The sequence below is a fragment of the Falco rusticolus genome, chromosome 4 (genome assembly GCF_015220075.1).
Source record: "Falco rusticolus isolate bFalRus1 chromosome 4, bFalRus1.pri, whole genome shotgun sequence".
Classification (NCBI taxonomy): domain Eukaryota; kingdom Metazoa; phylum Chordata; class Aves; order Falconiformes; family Falconidae; genus Falco; species Falco rusticolus.
In genome coordinates, this window is record NC_051190.1 from 36,093,752 (window position 1) to 36,110,292 (window position 16,541).

General features: G+C 37.5%; 1 long non-coding RNA gene across 1 annotated transcript in view; it reads right to left on the minus strand.

Moving 5' to 3' along the window:
- The window catches only part of LOC119147823, a 128,462-nt gene that overhangs the window by 9,801 nt on the left and 102,120 nt on the right, over positions 1 to 16,541 (minus strand). Inside the window, exon 4 of the long non-coding RNA XR_005104162.1 lies at positions 3,790 to 3,931. This is a non-coding gene — a long non-coding RNA (uncharacterized LOC119147823). The remainder of the gene's footprint in view (positions 1 to 3,789; positions 3,932 to 16,541) is intronic.

Sequence of the window (16,541 nt, forward strand, 5' to 3'; positions counted from 1 at the left end):
TATGGACGGAGCATCACTCAACTAATTAATACCGAGAATATTCCTGAAAACCCCTTGTTCTTTCTGTGGCATTTAGATCTCCAGCCAGAGAACTCCACTAGACCAGCTCCCACTACATGGCTGTGAACAACTACTGGCAGCATTTGGACCACCCATTCAATTTCATTATTAAGTACAGTGTCTTACAGAAATACCATTTGTTCAATTTAGACTCAAAATCTACCATATTAAAAAGCTTCAGTAATCTGTTGAATAGCTATTTATTCCAGATGGAACTTCACTCAAGCAATGATTTTTTTTTATTCCAGACTAATCTAACAATTTTTTTAAAAAATAATAACAAAACTTACAAATAAATATTTGCAAGACTTCATTTGAACAAAATTTAAAAAATTTACTTTGGGGTTTTGCAATCCAGTTTACTGACTTGAAACAAAAACTTTCATAAGTGACAATACATAAACTTGAAGAGTGCATGGAGCAGTAATAAATAGGGTTTCTACTTGAAGTATTTGAGAGGCTATCTTAAAATCTCTTAAGATTACCAAGGTTTATGCATAAGAAAATATACAATATGATTTAGGAATTAATCACACAACACTAATCAAATGAAATTTCTCCCTACTGCCTATGACCGTATGGAGATCATCAGAATAGAAAGCAGATTTATCTAGTGCAGAGGTTTTGTGCTAAGGTTAGGTCCGAGGTGATTTTTTTTCATAATAAGTTAAAACAGTAGATATTAAGTACAGTGGCAATGATCCATTCTTAGACTAAAATAGATCTTAATCCACAATTTCTCAAGCTTTCTTCAACAAAAAAATAAATCAAATAAAAACAAAGCAGCAGCAGCAGCTTAAAATCCATTGAAGCATAATTCACATGCAGGAAAAAAAGAAAAATTCACATTGCCAACAGCAAGACTTGAAAGTCTGCAGCCCTGTGCTATTTCTGTTTGTATGACTACGCTTTTCTCTGGCAGATTGGCTTTTCACATTTCACCTGGTCTGAAATTCAGCTACAAAACGAGGACATTAAAATCAAAGGGGAAAACTGGTGGAAAGGATGAGCTCCTTGGAGAGAGGAACAGACCTTTGGCACCGTCCTATTCCAGGGACTTAAATATGATTTTCGTAAGGGAAACTGTTATGATATAGTGAATTCCATGGATGTGAACAGCAAGTTCCTGTAGAAGCAGCTATAGTTATTCAAGATTCATTCTTCAAAATAGTTTTAACAAAAATTGTCCATTTTCCAAAAAATACCTTCATCAAAACAGAAAGTTTCCAGATCTCAACTCCTTAATTTTTCTGCCTTACTTTTTCCTCTCTCTCCAGCTGTTTGGTTTTGGATTTTTTTTTTAGAAGAGAGGATATTATTCTTCATTTTTACCTTTTTTATTTTTACTCTGCTTTTTAAGTCATCTTCAAGCTTGTGTAATCTTTAGAGCTCCAAAATGAAAAAAAAAAAAAAAAAAAACCAACAATCCACAAAACAAAACCCTAACAAAATCCCAAAACCCAACAGGTGTGTTTGTGTTGCTTATTCATCAATCTCAGTATAGAAAACCTGTCAAAGAACTGAAGAAAGGAACATAGTACATTCCATTATATTGCACTCACTTCAAAAATGGGATGAAACAGAGAAGAGAAAAATGGAAAAGATAAAAGTTCCTTCCAAAAAATTTATGTTCTAATATTCCTGTATCTCAATATTGATTTAAATACCAAAAATATTTCTTTTAAATTCCTATCAATATTTGGAGGGGAAAAAACAACCAGCCAACCATACAACAAACAAGAAAAAATTGCAAAATTGAAGGCCTCTGAAAATACATAACCAGATCTGGAAGGGCATTTAAGTGTCACCATGTCTTTTTCTATTGGCCTTCTCACCTTCTCAGCAAATGTACAATGTGATACTTCTAACTATTAAAATATTAGAGCTGTAATGCAGTAGATTGTGTATTTATGCAGTAGTATTTATGTAGAGACCCTTTTATGTCACAATCTCCAGGGTTTATGTTTTTATCATCTTATGATAAATACTGTTTAGTTCTGGAAAGCCCAGTTTCTGGTCCACAATATAGAAAGAAAAATTTAGAACCACTAGGCTCAGTATAAGGATCCTCAGTGGTTTATATATTGTTCATTAAATACATTACAGAAGTTTTTGCTTTTAAATCTAGAGTCTGCTTTTTCTATGAAAGCTCCTTAAATGATACCTGGCCAAGCTATACAAGCTATCTGTAAAACACTGTCTCTGACAGCTTTTACAGTGAGTTCACAGGTGCAACGGAACTTGGGGAACATTCTCAAGTTTTCCAGCTGAGCAAATACTCAACAATTCATACATTCACTTGAATCCTTCACACCTTGAAGATTCTCTTCAGTTCATCCCATTTGAAAAGTTATGGGGTTTTTTTGTTTTTCTTGAACCTAATTCATTTTTTTCTTCTCCTTTTTCTGTGTTTTTTTCCAGAAACAAAAAACACGAGCATTCTCTCTTTCATCTGCTTTCAGTGAGTTAGCAATGGCATTTCCCCCCAAATATATATAAAGTTAAATCTGAAGGGGGGAGACCTGCAAAAAATGATCTTAAACCCCATACAAAATCCCATTAAATGTGCATGATCTAATTTCTCTACAAGTTTACATTTTTGCCTTCTCAGAAAGGATTAAAACCCCTCCACTTTTCTTGTAACACAGAAAACCTGTACCATGTCATTATTACTGGAACCATAATAAATGTGTTGTTAATTTTTCACCAAACATCTCATGACTAACCATAAACCTTATATCAAGCTGAAGGAATGTTACATATCTGACCATTTAGCAGCAGTAACAATCCATCTGTTGTGCATTATTACTTCTATGAAACATAAACTTAATTTTAAATTAGGTGATTAAATAGTGGCATAATTCACTGAGATGTTAAAGAGACAATATTTTGTTTGTGGTTCCCGCTGTTTACCTGTAATTACATTAGCTGAAGCTTAGGGCATAACTATATGAAGTCCTTTAATGACTGGAAACGAACACCAGGTTTTGTGTTTAGAAGTCAGAAGAGTAACAGAGTTTTGGAGATAATAATCTCGAGGGAAAAAAAGTAAGTTGATACTGTCATTCCATGTGATGTCCATGGACACTTTTGAGTGATAAAGTAGAACAAGATAATGATTGTTTTTTCCACCGTGTTACTACTAGTGAAGCACACTAGCCTTCCACTTATAGCCTAATACGGGTACAGGTATTGCAGGTCTGAGTGGTGGGATGGTAACACCACCTTACCAAAAATGTTGAAACTATTTCATTTCAAACACATAGGGGTTTTCCACATCCTATGAAATTCTTCCTTTCACCTTTTCTTACTTTACTGATTAAACCACAGGCAGATTTCCTATTGACTTAACTCAAGCAGAGAAAAACAAAAGATGCTTTTTTTCAAATAAAAACAGGAAAAAATGTTTATGAAGCATTCTCAGAGATTCAACTTTTTTCCAAATATCAAACTACTGTATTGCTGGCAGGGATATGCCATGAAATAGGATGAAGTGCAAACACTCATTATCTTTTGGTTCCACTAGGCTGATATCCTTCACGTTTGTTGGGCCATGGCCTTGCTCTTACATACTTGCTTTTGTACGTGAAAACTTTGTGTATGGAATGGATTGTCCCTGTTTAACTGCAAATCCTATCACCCAGATTGATTTATATTTGAGCCTGAAGCATTGCTGCTACTGCTAATAAGCATACTGCCGGGACTGTACCAGGACCCACACCTACTTACCGTCTGAAGATCCCATGAAGTACAGAGCTCATTGCATGATTCAGGCTTTGAATATCACCTGCAGTGTTATTGGATCTTGTGACAGCTCATCCACAGCACATCAAAAGCTTTCAAGCTTGATGGAATTTCTGATGAAAAAGTCCTGTAGGATGCAATAGGAATGTTACCAAATATAGGTCATGTGTTTTAAATGTCAATCAGCTTAATAATATAACCAGCCTTTTCAGTTCTGCAAAACATGGTAGCAGCAGTTGTACGTGACTCCTTTGTACCAGGCTCTAAACCTACAAAAATCAATTTTTGCCCTAGGCAGCTACTACATAACTTTATGGAGTCACCCTGTGGAAGCAGGAAGAAACGCAGAGGACCTATGCTGGGTGCCCAGGAGATCAATAGAAGAGACAGAATATATAAGTGGTGAGCTCTCTCTACTTCTGGGTGCTTTAGTGGGAGGAGAACATTTAATTTAATTAATGTTCTAGCCTGAAGTATTCAATAATAAACAATAATTAATTTAAATCTCTCTAAAACTATTAGCAAGAGAAATCAATGTTTGTGTTACTTATCTTAGCTGAACTAGTGTGTGATGCTTCTTCCTAACTTTAAATACCATGAAAAATATGTGCAGTCAAAGCCTAGTTCAAAAGCTAAGAAGTTAACAGGAATCTTCTCATTGACCTCAGCAGGCTTCAGGATGCTTAAGCAACTTGTAGCTGCACAGGAAGGAGGCATAAATTCACCAGTACTTTGCTCCAAAACATGACTTAAAAAAAAAACAAAACAAAACACCAAACAAAAAACCCAAACCAAGAAGAAACTAAAGAATTGGGACACCTAATATTTGGTTGAAGTGATCATTTAATTGCAGGCTGTAAATGGTGTCTACTCACAGTGCAGAAAACCTGTGCTTTCAGAAGTACGAGGAGACCATAAAAAAAGAACAACAAGGTGCAGAGTAATAATGTCCTCCCTCTGCTCAACTGCTGAGTTGGAAGGGTGCCTGTTCCTTAGCATTTTGTATGATTTTGTGCCTGTTACATATTCCGCTGCTTAATAAATTTATCCTGACAAAGAAAGTATAATCTTTCCTGAGATAGCATAGTTATTATCTTCCCCAGATGATGAATCTGTTTTCTTCTTTTGGAAGTGGCAGAACAGAACACCAGCCATAGCTAACCAGTGGCTGGTGCTAGGGATTCAACCATTTTGAAGTAAGCATTACAGTTTTTTATTATAAGGAATTGACAAAGTTGTCTTTGAGCTTCTCTTTATTACTCCCTGGTTTTGCAAATTTTATTTGCTACTAGGAAACAACAGTTCTCATTACATTTGCTGTAGGTGATGTCAGAACGTCCCCATCGAAATGGCTCATCAGCCTCGTGCATATCCCTGTCAGTCATGCCACGGGCACATCACTAAGGCAAGACAACCTGAAATGTTCTTATAGCTACATAACTGCCCTAATAATGACATGCAGCTGCCTGTAGCAGACTGCCTGTAGCAGCTGATAAATTCATAGTCTACTTGCTGTCCGGTTTTCACTGTGCTGTAATAAAATGCTATTGACAGGTGTAGATATAGGGGTGAACAAGGTTCTGCCCCTTGGAGTTGCTTGTCATTTAATGACTGTATCGGGAATGCAGAACCAAGCAGTACAGTAGGGCTTTAATGAAATTTTGAGCAAAACACTGCTAACGTGCATAGATCCAGGCTCTGACACATCCTGCAGGATGAGATATTCAGCCCAAGGAAATTACTGCACAGTATATGTTTGGCAAGTATGGATTACAACTGACCTGCCATCTGGCACTAAAGAAAACAGTGTCACTCTTCCAGCATAGAGCAGGCACCGGGGAGCCTGTGATTACTTTGCTAGACAATACTTTGCTTGAATGAAAAATATTGCACAGCTTCATTAATTGTATATTTTAACTCTACATGACTGTAATAGTTTGCCGTAAAAATAAAGTTTATGAAGCTGAAGTACATACCAGCACAATGGAAAAAGAGATGGGAAACCTACCACTGAGAGACTCATTAATTCTTAATTTTTTTCTGTCTTGAAAAGGTAGGAAATTGCCAGTATTACACTCAGTCCAATAATCATTTAGAGAGAATCGCATGTAGCACCCTGAACTTCAAAACAGAAAATTGTACATTAGATGGAAAGCAGGAAAAGTCAGCAAGCCCTAATGCCAGGAAAAAATCTATTTTCAAGGACATGGCCTTAGCAATAGAACATAGAGAAATACCACAAAAGCTTACCAGAAGTGCAACACTTATCTGTAGAAGTGACGCTATTATCTCATGAAATCTCAAAAAAAGCCCCATTTCTACAAAGTTGATTCAAGGCTGGGTATACTTTTTATAATTTTCTCAAATTAGCTCTTCTATCACCTCATCTGAGCATTACTGTATTATGTTGCTCGAAAAAAGGATATCTTGGATTGAGTTCTGAATTCGTTGTTCAGGCAAACCTCCTGTTATGTTTCCTGACTGACATTGTGTTATTAGCAATTATCTCTGATGGCCAAAAGAAATTTACTAAACCATAAAGAAAGTACCCATTCCAAAGGTATCCCAGGTAAGTTGATGGGAAAAACAGTAAATGTGTATTTGAAGAACAATGTAAACTCCCAGCTGGAAGTCATAGTAGGGAGCCTTCTCTTCTGCATGGGATTCTTCTAAAAATCAAGACCAATAAACAGGAGACAGAAGATAAAATTTATCTTTAGACTTCGAGTTTTAGCTGAACTGTATAAATAAATAACACCAAGTTACTTAATTGCTTACATTTTGAATAGATGTATCTTCCCCTCTCAGATCCGATGAATATAATGTAGATGATCGAAATTAAATACAGCATGAATCACTTCTTACACAGAATGTCAGTTCAAACTGATATTATTAGGGACAACATGCCAGTCCAGCCATTGCCACTGAAGATGTGCAGAACCTTTAGTACCTGTTTTTGGCAGAAGCGCAGCAATTTTAGTAAAGATTCCTGAAAATGTGCCTAGCTTTCCCCTACCATTCTCACAAAATGCTACCAGCTGCAGAGCCTTTTTTTTATTTCTATTACTGATAATGTACAGACTAATTTCTGCCAAGACAGTAAACATAGAGAACCAGCTTCTTCACTGAAAACAGTTCAATAAAATTATGCCACAGAGAATCTGCCTGTCAGCCTTGCCACAATCTGCCAAGTACATAATTCAGACACATCCATTTGCCCCTCCCCCCCAAGTTAAAACTTTCGGCTCTAAATACCTTTTTGTTTCATTGTAGATTAAGAGAGAATAGCCACTTCCAGTTTTGTAAGTGAACACTTTTCCCCTTTTAAAAAAATCAAAATTTGTTCTTGAAAGAATACAGAAAAGATGAAGGAAAAACTCCTACAACTGAGTTTCCCACCTACCATTTGTGTTACAAAGATAAGTAAGGAAAACATAGATGTATGTATCTCTCTTTTCCATAGTTCTAGCCAAAATAACTATGCACACAAAGCTAACAAAGAGAAAAACGCAGCTGGGAGGATTATGCTCTTTCAGGGTAGCAAACCTGTAGTCTGAAGTTTTCACAGCTGCTTCACATTTGCTTTTCCTCAGCAAACAATAATTTGGAGATGAACTGGCAAAAAGCTAATAGTCACTATAAATAATATCCTCTTAAAATACTCTCATAGAAATCTAAGTAGTTATTTTTACTTAAAGCCTTTTTAATATAGCACAAATTTTCAAGATAATAAAGAAAAACTTGTACAAACATGGTAGGTCAGTACCTACAGCTGCAGTACTCAATACAAGACATAAACAGGCACATTACCAGAAAAAAATAGATGCTATAGTATAAGCTGAATTTAGGTACCTCAGCATTAATACACATATATAGAAATATTAATTGTTGTAAACACTGTATCACCCGCAGTCCGTTTTTAAGTAAAAGTCAGAAGAAAAAGCCTTCAAGGTAATACTATCTGTATTACTAAAAGAATTGGAGAATTGACACTGTACCTATGTGTATACACCAGTACTGGAGAATATAAAAATCAGACAAAGACAACATACAAAATTCTTCTAAATACTATGTGCATTTGAAACACAATCCTATTTTTGAAACCATGGTTTTGATATTCTTTCCATTCTGTCTCTACCTTTGTAAACCCAGGCACAGTTAGAAGCCGTAGAAGTAGTAAAGCTGCCTTGGTTATGGCTTGGCTGTTTTATTTTATTGCATTATGTCACACATTCCTCTATAACAAAAAGCCACCGAAACAGGACAATCTTGCAATAGAGTTGCTGCCTGGTAAGCTTGATTGCTGCTTTGTTTTCCTACCTGTCCTGTGACTCCAATGACCTTTATCATTAGTGCAGCACAAGAGGCAGGATCACACATAGGTTATTTCATCTACCCAGGACAGGTTATGTGAACAGTCCCCAAGGAAGTGTTTTATCCTCACTTTTATCAACTAGGTCTGCTCCGTGTAAATCTGTCAGGTTACCCGGGTTCAGGGAAATTTACTGCTCAGCACAGCGGCGGCAAAAATTGGGTCTTGAAAGAAAAGCCCTGTGATTGCTTTCCAGAGCAGTTCATTGAAGAGCTGCCAAGATTTCATTTCTTCGTACAAACAGAAACTGGCCCTCATCCCTCTGTCACTGCTTGTTTCACATGGTGAGGTGGAGTGTGCTAGATGGTGGCAAAGAGAAGGCAACAAGCCAAGGTCTAAGACAGCACAGTACTTTAAAATGATAAATGGCATTAACTGACGGATGCCTGCCGCAGCTCCTTCACCTGTAATGCAGATGACACTGAGTCTCCAAATGCAAGGAACAAAGGACTAACATATCTTAGAGGTGATGTTGCTACATGGTTATATCAGTAGAGGACCTCCTCTGTAGATATTTAATTATTTTTTCAGTATATTTAAACTACCATTTCAAACAATATAAACGAGTACAACAAAAACTGTATACTTCTCTCTTGTCCAAAGGTCCAGCAAGCTGTCTCAAAGGCCAGCACAGCTTTGGCTAACTGGCACCAAAGGGATCACAGGAATTAGCGACCCCATTAATCACAATGAACAGGGAGCAAATGTTAATTTGCTCATACTAACACACAGGTCTGACTTTGAAAGTGAGGTGAATAATGAACTTTCCGGACTCTGCTGTTAATATTGATGAATCTTAAATAATGAACTGCTCAGGACTTGCAGTCCCTTTTAGGAACAGTCTCTTCTTCACGCAGTTTTGAGACACTCGTGCCTTTTCAACAGCATTGTGTGATTAGAAACAACACCAGCACACACCTTCAATAGCACTGCTGAGCTTTAGAAAACTGAACAGCAGCACCAGACAGTGGTTCCACTGAATCAGGGTATTCCTGGCCATTGCTTAGTTTCCTTCATACGCCCCATATACCATACTATTAGATCTAAGGGAGCACTGCTTTATCTGCTGCTATTCCAAAATCATGGTCTCACCTTCTTCATATTAAAATTATCTCATCTCTCTACTTGATCTTTCATCTCACTTTTCAACTCAAAATTAGCTTTGGTAAAATTAATGAATACCTGAAAAGGAGTGTCAGTAGTATTTTAGATTGATTTTTAGTCTTTGAAATCCCTCAGAGGAACCCCATGTCATACTATGAGAAATTATTATTCTGCAACAGTAGTGAAATGTTTTTTACCATGGAATACAGAATACCAAACTACTCATTTAAATAAGCAAATAGATATATAAGCATGAGCGATTAAGAAAAAAAATCTTAGTCTAAAAAAACAACAGAAGTGTGGTTTCACATCAGTTAAAGACAATCTACTGCCCAAAAGAAGATCTGGGGGAGGGAGTGGCGGTTAGGGGTTGTTTAGGGCTTCTTTTATAGTTTTAGAGAGATACAGAGGGTATTTCGGGATTTTACATCTGAGTTAGTATTAGCTGCAAATACACCGTGTCCAAATCAACATCCATGCCTAAGTCACTTCTATAATAAAAAAAAACCATAACCGCAAGCATATGAAAAACCTGAATAAGAGAAGCAATAAACCAGTACAACTGATTTCTTTCTTTATACAGCTTACACCTGGGAAAGTCTATTTGAAAGAACTTACTTAAAGAAAAACCTAAAAATCAGGCCCAAGGCACTGGATGGATAAGCATCATTTATCCCTAACGCTTCCACAGCTGAGCCAAGGTGGCTACCACAGCAATGATGTTAGCTGGTCTTGTGTTTCTTTACCACCAAACACTCTCCAACTGTTGCTGTCCTCAGCCTTCTGACTTCATGTACATCAGTACACCTACTACAGCCACAAGGTACTGATTATACACGTAGGCAGAATATCTTTATTCTTTCAGACTCCAAACTTCAGCTGACTTGCTTCTGAGCTCTGAAAATAACACGCTGCTCACTGCCTGTTTCTCAGCCCTCACAGATGAATTAGATCCTTTTTCTGAAGAGACAGACTACCTCATATTGGGCATGAAATAGTAAACAGCTTTCAACCTCGTCCAAAGTCATCTACACAATATGCTAATGAGAAAAGATATTTACTCCAATTTCCTGAATCAATGAAATGATAAAAGCTATCGCTTCTGAAAAGAGTTATGGTTCTTTCATAAGGGGTGTTCTTACCAAATAATTTGTTTGGCAAACCAACCGATACAATTTAAAGGAAAATAAATTTAGTTTTTTGAATACACACAGATTATTTCCTATTCTTATGTTAAGCTTGTTCATTCTGGCTTTTCCTTTACACTGCATACTCCTCTTAAGACTATTCACTCTTCTGTCAAATACTGTCTTTTCTTTTTCTCTCTGTTCTCTTATCTCCAAGGCTCTACCTTGCACCTTCTCATCATCATCTCATTCAAAAAATTTTTGATGGCCTGGAACTGAAGTTTTAAGTTCGTGAGAAATAAGCATTTCCCAATTAGAAAGAGTCATCGACCTTGAGGAAAACCTAGTACACTGATGCTTCAGAACATGTTTCTAATTGTATTTATTTCCAAATGTTAATGGGTTTAATTTCAACCAGATAATTCACTTTCATCAACAAATGTTACCTCCCGTACCAAATTACCTAAGCAAAACAGCAGCAATGCCACTCAGTGTCTACAGGTCACTGCTGGAGCACCTGAAACTCCATACAAGTCTGACAGTGGTAATCCATCATACCCTGGTATCATTTGACACATAACTTCCTCGCAGTCCTTCATGTTGTTGGCAATACAAGTTGAGCATTAACAGAGAGAATGTCCTTGTGGCTGGCAGAGAATTCAGTAAGTAATTCTTTTGCTTTTCCACAGTGAATTGCCATGTAAAATAGCAAAAAAACTGTTCAGTCCTCCTAATCTCTACAAAGGGCTTCAGGTTTTCAGAAATCTGATATATCAGCAACAGTTTCCTCATCTGCTCGCAACAGCTGTCTCCTTCCTTGGGTATTTACCTCAAGCAGATGGGTAGAAACCCACGCATTTGGTGGATGTTTTTGTTGTACATAGCCCTGGACTCACACACAGGTCTCATTGCAGCTTACAGCACTCCAGCCCAGCCCAGCCCAGCCCTCGCTGCTGTTCCTGCCTCAGGGCAATGCGGGATTCTGCAATGACACCAAAGCTGAACAGCTGGCTAAGGTCTTGCCAGGGGTCTGTCATCTTTGATAACAGATCCTTCCTACTTCCAACATTCATCCTTCTACTGCTGTGTGCTTTCCATTACACATGTATTTATGCGCATTTAAAAACTGAGATTTTTTACTTCAGAAACATCTTAATTAAATAAGTATAACAAGATGGCTAACATTCATCCTGAAAGAAACTACAGACCTAATCATAAGGTGAAAATGTGAGAAACGGGAATAACCAGTCTTGGATTTGGTTAAAGGCTTCACAGTCAGCTGGATGTTATTTCAACAGCTTTTTACCCCTTTCCTCAGTGATTATAACCACTTAGAAGAAAATTATAATCAAACTTTTCGAAGGGCTCATTTTATAAACTAGGCCCAATTTGATTCATATCCTCCATCAGCTTCAGGAGACTAGAAATCAGCCATCATTACCATCTGACTTCCATTTTAGAGAATTTGCTGTTCCCACAAAGCCATTTGCAACCACACATCCTTGCTGTGCCTGGTGTTCAAAACCTTCATCATCAGTGAGCTCTGGGGTTATTTTAGCCCTAATTTTTCTGGATGCCCCTCACACCTGCCAATAGCAGTTTTAGGCAAATCTTTACAGAATTGACTTTCTAAAAAGGGGGGGAAAAATACATACTTGAAAAGCAAACCTGAAGCTAAGGATAGCATAGTATGACTAGCCAGCTGTAGTCAGAGTTTAATATTTCCAAACATAAGCCCATGGTTCTGCATGATACCATATACGTATTTCAGGATAGGAGTGTTAACACTGTAGGGGGAAAAAACAGCTATAGTAAAGTAATACTTCTTTCCTTGAGAATTAACAGAAAAGATATCTTTTAAAAGAAACTTTAAAGAAGTATCCATTAATATTATGTGTGTTTTGATACCATGTCTTACTTTAAGGTAATAAGTTCTTTATTTCTTTTACTAACAAAGAGCAACTGCAGGCTTCCAGTTACGTGGTTTTCTTTGTTTGTTTCTTTCTTCTGCTACTCTTGATTAACTAGAAAAAAAATCTGAGAAAGATATGATTGTGTGTTTCACTGCTGTTTAAAAGGTCTGTAAACAAAAAGCTGAAGCAGTTTTTAAAAACATAAATGAGTAAATCATACACAATCATCTGGCTTTCAGAATGAGAGAGAAACTCTATGCTTAATGATCAGTTGGGCTGGCAAAAAAAAAAAAAAAATCACACTGACATCTCAAGTAGCACTTGGTGAAAGATGGAGGAATGAGATCTTTAGCTCTCAATTCATTTTCAAATCAGTAAAAATGTAGTATCATCAGGATCCTACACTTGTTCAGTATCTTGGAGGACATAATCAGAGGCATGAAACAGTCAGAAAAAGATACATACCTACTCCAGAGAATAAATATAAACATATACAACTGGCTTTTTGGAGTGAGCAGACCGAATAGAAAGCAAAAGCTTATTTAAGATTAAACCAGAGGTGTCATCCAAAGTTTACAGGCCTGTAAAATACACCGCCTCTCCCGGCTCGTTCTCCTGGATTCTGCCTTCTCACAAAAAGCTCTCCAGGGATACATTGTTTTCTCCCAATTCCCTTTACTTTTTCCCAGCCACTCCACTCTCCAAAGCATGAACTGAACTGCCTGACACTTCCCTTTCCAGCACTCTCACAGATGAATTTCTGTATATATTCCTACTGACTTCAGTGACTACTTTAAATATATCACTGCTGTGGCTGACTCAGTGGCGCATTCCGCTCACCTCTGAGAGCTCCATGGAAGCACCCCAGAGAGAGCAGTCTTAACCTGCTTCAGGACTAACAGGCATCCCGACCCACCTGAACTTCTGCAGTTTTGGTATGGAAAGCTCGCAGGTACCACTGGAACGAAGTGCAAGAGGCACTGAAGAGAGGCAGCTCCCTCTTCTTCTAGGTCCCACTGTTATCCAGCTGCCTGTTTGCCTCCCAGGCCCTTCAGGGCTCTGCAACCTTTGGCAGTTTGACACTGAACTTTTACTCATACAGGAAAAATCAGAAACTATTACAAGCTTTCCATGTACTTTTAAAAGAAAAAGGGAAGGGGGCGGGGGGGGGGGGTGGGGGGTGGGAGGGGGAAGTCAACATGATGCCTGACATGAGACCAAGTGAACTGGATGCCCAAACAACTGAATTTTCAAAGAGAATTTTATATGCTCCAACTGTTTCAGCTCCCCCCACCCTGTCAGCCCCAGCCATTTCCCAGGCGTGTGCTGCGGACAGAGCCCAGCCATTCTGGGATCAGGTGCTGCCTCCAGGCAGCATCGCTGGGAAGGCGTTCGATTCATGGTGCAGCTTTTGAAATAGACCTCTGGAGCACGTCAAATACTGTTAATGCCTGTGGTGCACTTAGATGGAGTGATTTGTATCATGTTAGGATTCAAATTGGTTCAACCTTTGCCATATAGGTTAAGATTTAGAATTAGTTTTGCCCCATAAAGCTCAGGTCAGTAGAGTAATTGGTGCCAATATGAAATTGGAGTAATCGAACCGGAAGGGCCAAAACAATACAAGGAAAACCTACTCCCAAAAGCTAAAGCTTTAACTGAGAGAACAAGTAAACGAGCATGTGAACAAACATACTATTCTTCCATTTTGTTTTTTGCTATAAAAAAGTACCATTTGCCAAAAAAGGTTTTCCTCAATATTTTCTTTTATCTTCAGGTTTGTTCTTATAACTAAAAGGTATCACTAACAGGTGAAAACTAACTCTGGCTTGTTCTATTAATTCATTAAATAGGCTTTAATGTGCTTGCTAAGCAAGGCCCACGATACCTTAACAGGAACTTAACTGTGCAGCCTACCCATATACAGGGCAAGAAGCACCTTCAGTTCTTTAATGGCTGCATGCTTGGCAACTCTGCCAAGAGGAGTGTTTTCCTTCCTACAAATAAAAAAATACATTTCTTTCTCATTTACCTCAGTGTTTAAGCCATTCACAGCAAAGAAAAATGGGCTTGAAATTGCCCATTTCAATCAATGGTTATTAAATAGTATATCTACAGCTACATCTACATGACACTATTATCAGTTTCATTGATTTCACAGAGAATTTATCCATAATCCAGAGGATGCTGGAGAGGATTAGATAAGAAAAACACAAACACGAACAACTCTTTGCCCTTTGCAGCATCTACTCTCAACCAGTCTGTTTTTAAATCAGTGATCTCTATTCATATTTGCAGGATAAATAAATAAATAAGAACCAACGGTACCTCCCAATTAGCAGTGGTGCAGTTTTTCCCTTCGTATCTTTAAACATCTGCAAGTTCAACACAGCAGTGTGAGCCAAACCAGCCTATTGGACCTGCCTGTGGCCAGTACACAGGGTGACAGCTGCTTTTAGAAATCAAAATCTCACTAGGTTGAGTACATCCCGTTTGCATCACCCCTGAACATCCACCTTGTACTGTCAGAGGGATGAGCTTCTCCTATGAAGGACAAGAGATTCATTTACGTATCTGTAAAGGTTTCTGTTGCATCCCCAATCAGTCTACACTGGAAATTGGAATTGGACTATATGCCTCATAAGAGCAAGTTATGATGAAATTCAACATCAGTATAGAACAAGAATATTATTCAAGGTTTGAGAATGCCATTGCATTCCAGTTTGAGGATGCCTGGGGACTAATACAACTCAATCCATTATAATGCACTACAAAACACTCAAATTTTATGCTAAGTAAGTTTGACCTTGCTCTATCCTATTAATATCTATTCTGCCCCATTAATATCAGCTTTATTAAGCATAATGACTCCAGAGCATTTCCAAAGACTTCACAAGTTTGGAATTGCAGAGATCATTCCCATTTGTTCAAAACAGGCAGAATTTACAAGTCTTTCTGGACACAACGTAAATTATGAGTTTGACAGACAGAGGTAGATATTCTAAAAAAAAATGTTTCCGGTCAAAATATGTATGGGGGATTTTCTTTCTTGTATGTCTTGATTTACCAGGGGTAAATTATGTTCATTGATAATGCATTTGTATATTAGTATTTAGAATTAGTATTGCTAATGGCTTGCCATTAATTTGAAATTAATTACTGTTATCTTGTCACAAGGCATGGCATTTTATTTTTTAGACAAACTGCTAAAAGCAGTTTATTCAAATGGAAGACAGTAACATACATGAGATCAATGCATCTAATTAATCTGGCTGACAATTTTGCATTTTGAATACTAGATGGTAAGAATGGAAGCAAGCTGGAATTACTCAGTAATTCAGTGGGCAGTAAGTAAAGCAAGTATAAAATAGTCATACAGGAGGATATAGACTATGTCATCAGTGAGATGTTCCCTGAAATAGGTATTATAGAAAGGCATGTAAAGGAGACGATAGGAACATTCTACGCTGTGGATTTTGCAGCTTGAAGCAGCTGCATTCGGTAGCCCCTCTGGAACGGCTGAGTCCAAGCAAAGCGATCTGACAACAACTTCATGGCTACAAGAGTTGCTTTAAAATAGTGTGCTGCAAATCTGTACCCAATATAATTAATATTAGCTATCCATGCAAATCCATGAGTGTCCATACAGACAGTTAGTGCAAAATAGCCATGGTAATGTAAATTTATAACATAATTTACAGTGCATTAACTTCTCTGTGTCAAAATACTCACAGTATTAACAATAGTTTTGCAGACTTTTGGAACCAATGCCAAGCTGTTAAAGTGTTTGCCAACTTCATGGTCTGTGTTCCATATCTAAGTGTGTCTCAGAGGCAATTTGTGCAGAGCATAAAACACAACCAGAGGTTATAATGATAGATCAGTGCCCTTCCTTAAAATTGCGGTCTAAACCAGAATTATAGGCAAGCTGTACAGACTAATCCCAGTACATTTTTTCTGGCTCTAATATGTTTAAACCTCTTGTGTTATCTACTATTAATGGATTTTTACATTAGTACCTCATGACATTTTTATGGAAAATAATAACATCAAGTAAATACCTGTTTAACTGTGATTTAGGAAGCACAAATATTTGTACAATGTTCGTGTTCAAACATTCCATGAAATCTGAAATTGCTTCAGAAAGAATCAGACCGTAAAAGAACAAGCTTTGTTCCTCTATCTGTTGTTCTAAAGTAATAGACCGAATATCTTGTAGAA